Source organism: Artibeus jamaicensis, unplaced genomic scaffold (assembly GCF_021234435.1).
Source record: "Artibeus jamaicensis isolate MK-2021 breed Jamaican fruit bat unplaced genomic scaffold, CSHL_Jam_final contig_733, whole genome shotgun sequence".
NCBI classification, from domain to species: domain Eukaryota; kingdom Metazoa; phylum Chordata; class Mammalia; order Chiroptera; family Phyllostomidae; genus Artibeus; species Artibeus jamaicensis.
Genome location: NW_026521941.1, coordinates 159,310 through 168,256, shown reverse-complemented (window position 1 = coordinate 168,256; position 8,947 = coordinate 159,310).

The following is an 8,947-nucleotide window of genomic DNA, read 5'->3' as shown; positions in this document are numbered from 1 at the left end:
AAAGTTATTTTATTGTTGTATAGTTACAGTTGTCTGCATTTACTCCCTTCACTCCCCCCCACCCCAGCCATCCCCACCTCCCTCCCGGGCTTCCATTCCTCTTGGTTTTTTCCAAGTGTCCTTTATAGTTGTTCCTGAAAACCCTTCTCTCCTTTCCCCCCATTATCCTCCCCTACCTCCCCTCTGTTTTACTGTCAGTTTGTTCTTAATTTCAATGTTTCTGGTTATATTTTGCTTGCTTGCTTGTTTGTTTTGTTGATTAGGTTCCAGTTAAAGGTGAGATCATATGGACCCTGGGTATAGTTTAGTTAAGTAAGTACCAGAAATATAAGCTGAGTCCAAATTTTGTAGTAAATCCAATAAAAATATTTTAAAGTTTCTCTCTCTCTCTCTTTTTTTGCAGGCAACTATGTTATCTACTGATTAAAAACATTATTTTCATGATCCAGACATGGGAGTTTTACTTATTTTACATGTGTTTCCAAAGTTAGCTTCAGGTAATTTTTTTCCTTTTTTCTGTTTTTTTTTTTGGCATATTTTATTGATGTTACCAATTCATTTAGTTTGTCTTCCTGCCATTGTTTCAGATTTTCTGGTAAATGACTTTCATTTACTTCTGCGCTGAGACTCTTAGGACAGTGTTTTATGTGTTATTTACAAGAGAAGAGCAATCTGGTGAGCGCTCTCCTTCTGGGCTGATTCCCCACCCCAACCCCGTTTTCTTCTGTGTGGAGCTGGTGTCTTCCCTACCAGATCTCTGTGGTTGGCAGCACAGCAGGCCCAGGCAGGACTGAACGGAGTTGTCAGAGAGCCTATTCCTATTCATGGTACTTTAAGCGATACTTTTATCCTGAGGAAGAGCCCCTGGGTCTCACCATGTGATATGATTATTTCGGACAGCCCCAATGGACTCCAAAGTACTTTAATTAAGGAGCTAGAGATTCCTGTTTTGCATGATTGAAAGGTGGTGGCAGAAATCCGAGTGTTGATTTCTTTTTAGACCACATTTTTCTGCATATTGTCCTCTAAATCTATGTTCCTTGCCTGTGAGCACTTTTTTTCTGATGGCCAAGAGCAATTTTCGTAAGTGTTTGAAACACTCGGTTAGGATCAACCCTATGGTGCAATGGTGCAATGCAGCATCTGTCCCTGTTCTGACAGTGCACAAGCCGTCTGCCCCCTCAGGGCCCTGCTGGGCCACCTGGAGCAGTCGCTATTAATGCAGAGCTTCTCCTTTCTTGCTATCTCTTCCATCAGGAGGAGGAAGAAATTTCTCTTTTCTGTGTTTTCACACTGAGGGTGCCTTCCTCTATTAATAGCAGTCACCATAATGTGACCGTCTTAATTACCTCAGTGCCTCCCATTTCCCCAGGCCACATGGGCACCCTCAAGTCTGACAGCATCACGACTCTCAGTGGAATTACTGCTTCTCTACATGCTTTCTTATCCTTCCTTTTACTCTGGGTCCTGATTAAGCTTCACTTCTGTAGTCTTTAAAATGTCTTTCCTGTATGGCCATTGACTTTTTTCTCCTTCCCCTCTCACCAGCCCAAAGTTGCAGTTCTGCCCTGACTACCTATCCAGGGCCTGGCATAGAATAGGCCGCCAATGAACATAACTGGCTAAATGAGAAAGTTTTGGTATTATCTCTGCCCCTCCCCCCCACCTCATTTTTGTCTCAGTTATCACGACTGGGTAATTGGGTAGGGGAAGGCTTCCATGTAGGGGCAACTTTTCCTGCAAGTCCCCCCATCTGCCATGGATGAAAGTAAAGAAAACATGATGTGATCTGCTTGGGGAGGAGAGGTGGCCAATCCCTCAAGAGGGAAGGGCCATGAGCAGTGACCAGTTTCTTAGGGGAAAAAGCCCTTGAGCCCCTTCCTCCAGGGACTCTTATTGGGTTGTAATACACAGGAATACAGGATGGCAAGGATCAAACAGTAGATAATATTTGAAAGAAATCTAAGGGCTTAGTCTGAGTCAGGAAGTGAGTTTTGCAGAAACTTTAGGGTTTCCTCCTCGAACTCTTAACATATGAATGAAAGCACTCTTAGCAGAGCAGATTTCACAGGTTTTCCAGGAATTCTTTGTGATGCCAGATTCTCTCCCCCCTCCCCCGAGCTGCACCCTTCCCCATCTGGTATTTGGGCTTAAGGGGATTGGAGCCAGGAAGCACTTCTCCCAGAGGACATGGGGACTCCGGCTATGTCGTATAGCCAGGGGGCATGAGTCTATTGCTCACTCTTTGTCGCAGCCTCCCCGAGTCTTTCCATGATGGCCTCCCAAGTGGTCAAGTCTGGCTTAGGTTGCTCCTTGCTGTGAAGAGACTTACCTGTCATGGACTTCCGACCAAGCTTTGGGGGTAGGGAGAGGAAACTGAGGCGGTGTTTGCTACTGGAGACAAACTTTGTCTACTGTGGCTCGCATTCTGGAGGTCACTCACTCATCCTTAGCCATGGGAGGTAGTTACAATTCCTGAAACCAGGCAGAGTGGTCCACAACACTTCCACCCTCAGTTATTAAAAACAACTCTTCCAGAAAAATCTTAGGTGGTCAAAACTTTTTTCAAGTTAGTTCCCATAAGGCAGTCTATTTCAATTATGCAGTCCTTCCCTGTACTGAATTCTTCAGGATGAGTTTTCTCAAAGATTGAAGGATATCTGAATCAAGTCCCTTCAGGCCAATCTCAAAGTTCTAGACTTGAAGCCTTCATGAATATGTTAAGCAGACAGATTCATGACAAAGAAAGAAATATCTTCAAGGAGTCCTCCCCCTGACTCACAGGTTGTTAAATGCTCAAACCTAGTAGATTTGACATTCCTTTACCCAGAAAACCCACAGAAGCAGGAGATAGAAGAGGAATAGTCAAATACTGCTCAGACTTGTTGGATCCCAGAGATGGATAAACTTGCCCTAGGTGGCATGCGAGGAACCTAAAGTTTATTGTAGCCAAATCTCTATGCAGATGTGTTTTAGCATCACCATGGAAACATCTATTAAACAGTCAAATAATGAGATGGTAATGAAAGAAATGGGATGAAATAAAAACAAACGGCCAGAGTCACCATTGGAATAGAAGTGCAGAAAAGGCAGTTGGAAGAAACAAGAGGAGGGATCAAATTAGAGGCAAAGTCATCTGTATGAAAATCTAGTATCAGGACTTAGAATTTCAGCATTACAGGTTTAAAACTTATTTGAGGCCTTTCCCAGGTGGCTACTATGATGCCTAACAGTTTTGATTTCTAAACTTTGGCCTCCTGTCTTGCTATAATGCTCGAGCCTCAAATGATACATGAATTTTAAATAGTGAGGCTGAACTGATTCGCTTTCTGTGGGTCTAAGGCTCAGCTTGCTGGGGGGACCACTGGAATACTGTGGGGAAAACAAAAACAACTTTGGGGGTCGGGCAGCACAAGCCCTTGCATCAGAATGGAGCCTGTGAAATGACATCATGTAATGGCAAGTGTTTTTTTCCTCCTAGAATACTGCCCCCAAATTAGAAGCATTTTTTATAGTGCCTTACTTGAGAGTATTACTAACTAGGGCTTAAAGTCCCTGTCATTATTTTCCCCTCAGGGAATAAACATACCACCTATTGAGGTGGTATATTTATTGGGCTGAGTGGTCCCACAACCACCACCATCTTTGCTTATAAAACTGCCTACACAGCTAGATTTTGAGTTCTTAGAAAGGAGGTTGTCAGTATTATGTATCTTGGATCCACCAGCATCTTGCACATTACATTATGTATAGGTAGATGGAAGCTTGTAATGACTAATCAGAGGAGGCAGGGAGAATACCCCTCTCACTGAAAGCAATTGGGAGGGCTCAGAGGTAGACATTTCTACCTGGGGTCCAGGATGATTTCTGAGAATCCTGAAATTCGGCTGGGCACATACTCTTGCCCCCACCTTCTCTCACAGTTTATTTCTAAATGTTCCTGACTTCTTGGTTGAAAAATAATTTAGTAATTAGGTTCAAGAGTAAGTTTAAGGGTGTGTGCATATTGCAAAACACAGACGAAAGCAATTGAAAAATTGAGACAGTTATTATAACATCTTGACTAATCATTGTTCCCATTAGTTTTGCATTTGGAACACATCTTTGCCACTGCATCTTAAACAGTGGGTCCCATTGCTTGGCAAGTGCATTCCAGGTGGACTGAGGAGTCTACATGGCCTCTGTCACTGTTGTCATAGCTTCCTTTTCAATGTACCAGTATTCCTGGATTCTCTGTTAGTCTCCTCCCACCTTTAAAGACTACTAACTAGCTATAAGGTAGTTAGTTACTTTCTCTTCTCATGAAGACAGTGAGGAATAACCTTAAATAGAATCACTGTGACACCTTGTGGGCATGGCTAGGGATTTCATCCCAGCCTCCAATTATTCTAAATAATAGCCTGAGGGGTCTTACTTGGGGCAGACAATTGCTCACTCTTCTCCACTGAAAAGCCTCACCCTCTCCCCTTCCACTGCCTCCTGAGTCACATTCTGAAGAGTGAATGTTCTGGAATAGGAGTGTAAGAAACTGGTACATTTGATTCCATGTGACAAAGCAATCCTATTAATTTGCCTCTGTCTTAATCTGGGTTTTTAAGATATTTCTGCCCTGTAGATACAGGATTGGATCAGCACAAAGTTCATCAGCTTCCCATTGGAGTTAATGGGAACCCCACCCACCCTTTTGACCTGTCTTGGTGACTTCTTTACACCAGGAGGCAACAGGTCTTTACGGTTCTCCTTAGCAAATACACATTTTTCCCCTGCAGAGATAGATTTTCATGGAAACCAAACTGAGAGGGAACAGTCTGGAGAGTCAGTTTGTCAAGCAGGGTGTGGCAAAAACCACAAAAGAGGTGAGGGGAGAGGCATCTGTCTCAGGATTATATTAGAAATGTGAGCAAAAATGTAGTTAGAGGCATCAGAAAAGCATGTTATATTTTTTAATGTTTTTAAATGTTTCTACTTAATAGGAGTGAAAGTCCCTAGAAAAATCAGAAGGCCATATATAGTGTACCTGTCGTCTGCAAGGCGATAGTGCAAAGTGCTTGGAAGGGTCAGGTGTCCAATGTGACCCCACCCTCAGGGGCGTTGCAGCCTCTGTGGGGAGGGGAGGTGCCCATGGATCATCAAAGCAAACAACAGTACCTCAAATACCTCAGGAGAGGGACCAACGTCACTGGGAAGGAGGAGGCGAGTGTAACTAAATTTTTTTCTGATCTATTATATTAAAATAAGCAGTGAGAAGAACAAAGGCATACCCAAAATGAACTTAAGGAAATCAATCTATAGCCCCAGTTTCCAACCTTAGTCAAGAGAGGGGTTTTATTTAAATATGGCAGATAGTAAAGCATGATTTAATAATATTTGTGATGGTCCAAGAGAAGGACAGAGTTAGATGAATTGGGAAAGAGAAGACAATTGCTTATAACATTGGCTACACATTTGCATTGTTGTAGGCAACAGATGAGTCAGTGAATACACGCTCAGAGACGAAAATAGGTTTCAAAGAATTCTAGTTTTATTGATCACAAAATAATAGTCCAAATATAAATTTGGTGGCCAAGCTTTACCTGCACAGGGGCGAGCTTCCCAGATGTGATTGGAGTCATAGTAGCTTCTCAAAGCTACAGATGGAAGTCGCGCGTGGCTCACAGACTACGGGGTTTTTATAGGGCAGAGCAAGCAAATGCGGGCTTACAGAAGCAGATGTGGCAGTTAGCTATTAGCTAGGTTGCTAAGTTGAAAACAGCGAAGGTCTCTTATTGGTGGGTGTTGCTGCTGGGGTCTCTTCTGGCGGGCCTTGGTTAGTTACCTTATTTGGCTAGGAATTTTTAACCCAGCCGTTCCCTGACGTTTATTTATTACCCAGTCTCAGGAACTGCAGATGCCTAACGGCTGTTTGTATGTTTCTACTACTAATGGCTATTACATTTGCATCACCTGGGAAGTTTTAAAAAATATTAATGTCTGCCTTACCCTAGAGATTCTGATTAACTTGGGGCTGAGGAAACCTGCACACTGGAATTAAAAAATTTTCCCTGAACAATTTTAGTGTGCAGCCAAGTTTTAAAACCACTGTAGATTCTAGTCCTAGCACTTTCTTCCACACAGGCACATGAGCAAACACACACACCCTTGCTATTGTAATTTTCAGCTTTGTCAAAAAAATTAATATTAAATGGAGTGGGACAGATTTCAGGAAATCTGAATTCAATAGACATGTAATTATCTGTTTAATATGCTAATAAAGAGAGCGTTGTGGCCTGGAGGTGTGCTGCTGCAATGGATTATGGGAAAATCTTAAAGAATAAATGGTTGCTCTGATATGTGCCTTTGACCCTTGACATATTTTTCTCCAGCCAAGCTGTGATTCTGACTCCATGCCAATGTTAGTGAAGTGATACCTCTGTGCAGAAGGTCATGAAAATATAACATGTCAGCTACAATACACCACATGTCCCGTATGTCCCCTTTCCCTGCATCAGTGTCTCTGTGACTGTCTCTGCTGGACATCCTGTTTATACTTATGCTTTCCCTTCTGAATTTGTATAAAGCCAGGAGCTTAACAGAACAAGGAGACCTTGCTCTGTTTTCTGACAACAGTGAACTTGAGCCCACTGTGCTTATTTTGTGTTTTCTGGTGAGAAAACACAAGTACTTCTAGATAAAATATTTGTCATGGCACTTAACATACTACTTTTTCTCCTTTGTTTGAGTAATAACTTGTTGCAGTTGGTAAGGAATTATGCATTCGGTGTGATTTTAGGAATACTATTAAGAAAACCCTGATTTGCCGTTACAATCCAAGTTCCTGTTCAGGAAGATCAGCCAGTTGGGAGGCAGGATGGAACGGGCCAGGGAGTTGGCAGTCAGGGAGTTACTGTAGTAAGACTGGGGCAGTGATTGGAGAGTTGACATGGGAAAGAAGCAGGAAAAATAGAAAGAGGTTGTTCGTTGGTTCACAAGACGTTCTGAGAGTAGATTGATTGGATGTGACACTTCCTAGGCAAGAAGGAGAGGGAAAGACCCAGGTGATCGCAGGATTTCAAGATTGTGCGGAAGAAGAAATGGCTGCAGTGTGTGCAGAATAAAGGCAGTTGGGAGAAGAAAATGATGGTTGGGAGCTGACACATTTGGTTTCATTCATATACAAACTGCTAACAGGAGTCCAGGTGGAAATGTTCAGAAAACTGTTGGGAACCGATGAGAAAGTTCAGAACTAGAGACACAGATTTACTACCTTGAATAGTCGAATTGTGGGAGTATTAGAAATTGGCACAGGCGAATAACTAAAGAGAAAAAATTGCCAAAACATTGGAAGAATTCCAATATTTATGGTATTTGAAAAGAAAATGTGCCAATCAAGACCCAGGTGGAAGGTGAGAATGAGAACAAGAACATAAGTCACAGAAGGAGAGCCTCTCAAGTGTTGGTGGTCAGTCCTGTGAGATGCTACCAAGAAGTGAAATGTAGGTTGTCAATGACTTTCATGAGAACTACCCTTATTTTACTTAGTCTCTACATTTTCACTTCTTCCTTCTTTTTCTTTGGGTTCTAGACCACTTTTTCTTTCTGGTTTCCTTCTAGATCTTGTTTTCTTTATTCTTCCACTCTTCCCTTAAATTGTGATATTCTTGGCAGGTTTCTGTCCCCAGTCCATTTCTTTCTCCCACCCTGCTCTATAAGGCAAACACCATTGTAACCACAATTTAGGACAAGAAATAGAAGATGACAGCCACATTTTCCCAATAATCCCAACCCTCTCACTATGAATAACCATGCTATGATATCCATAATGACCACTTATTTACTTTTCTTCATAATTTTAATCACCCAAGTAATGCCACCCAAGGGCTACCACTCACGATACTACATTTAGTTTTGCCTGTTTGCTTTTATTTCAAAATATGTCTCTCAAGTCTATTTTAATTCCTGTGTGTCTCCTAGCTTTTTTATTTTTAGAAACTTCATCAGAAATGGTGTTCTGTTCTTCACTGAAAAGCATTTAATGTCTAGTTGTCTCTCTTTTTCTTCTGTTAACAGCACACGGTCCTTTACTTCAGTAAAGATTATGACATAGTGTAGTTGGATTTATCATTTCTACTTATGAGCTAGAATACTTTTATAAGTAGAAATGTTCTCTCATCTACTATTGGAATACCCAATGGTAGAATTTTTTAAAGGAAAGACAAGATAGTAAATGTTCCCTTTATTTACTAGTTTTTAAAACAGAGTCAGTTCTCATACTCCAAAGGTAACTGACTAGGGATAGGGTATTTTTTGGGGGGAGGATGGGGTGCTACAATTTATAAACTCAGAGATCAAATAATATTTGAAGTGTTTTAACCCATTACAGCTATTCTTACTGATGCTTAAATTGGTCTGTCTTTGGTTAGTAGGAGTCTTTTAGTCTGTTAGTTCCTGCATCCTTTGACAACCCTAGCAGTTTCCATAGTTTTCTCACTGTACAATATGGCTTTCTAGGCTTATCATATGCATGCCCTTCCCCATGTCTGGAACCAGCTGTTTCTACAAGATCACATCTGGAAACTAATCTCACTCATTGCTGCTGAGTAGGTAATCATTTCTAGGCTTCTTCAATAGGTAAAACTAGCGTATTTAAAGACTTTAAAAAAGGACCCTCATACATTAACACTGACCCTTCCAACTCAAATTCAGGACTGTGGGATAATTAATCTTGTTCATCTTATATTTTTAGCTATTTGTTTCTAAACCAAGAATCTTAGTTCTCATGGGCATGTAGATAATACAAATAGATATCATGAAGTTATTAATTTACTTTTCCCAAAATATGTTCAAAATAACAATTCCAACACTTTTTATTTATTTATTAAAAATTTTTTATTCCCACCAGAGGAAACATTTGTTTTCCCATTGCTTTTAGAGAGGAAGGGAGAGAGAGAAATATCTAAGACCCAGAGAA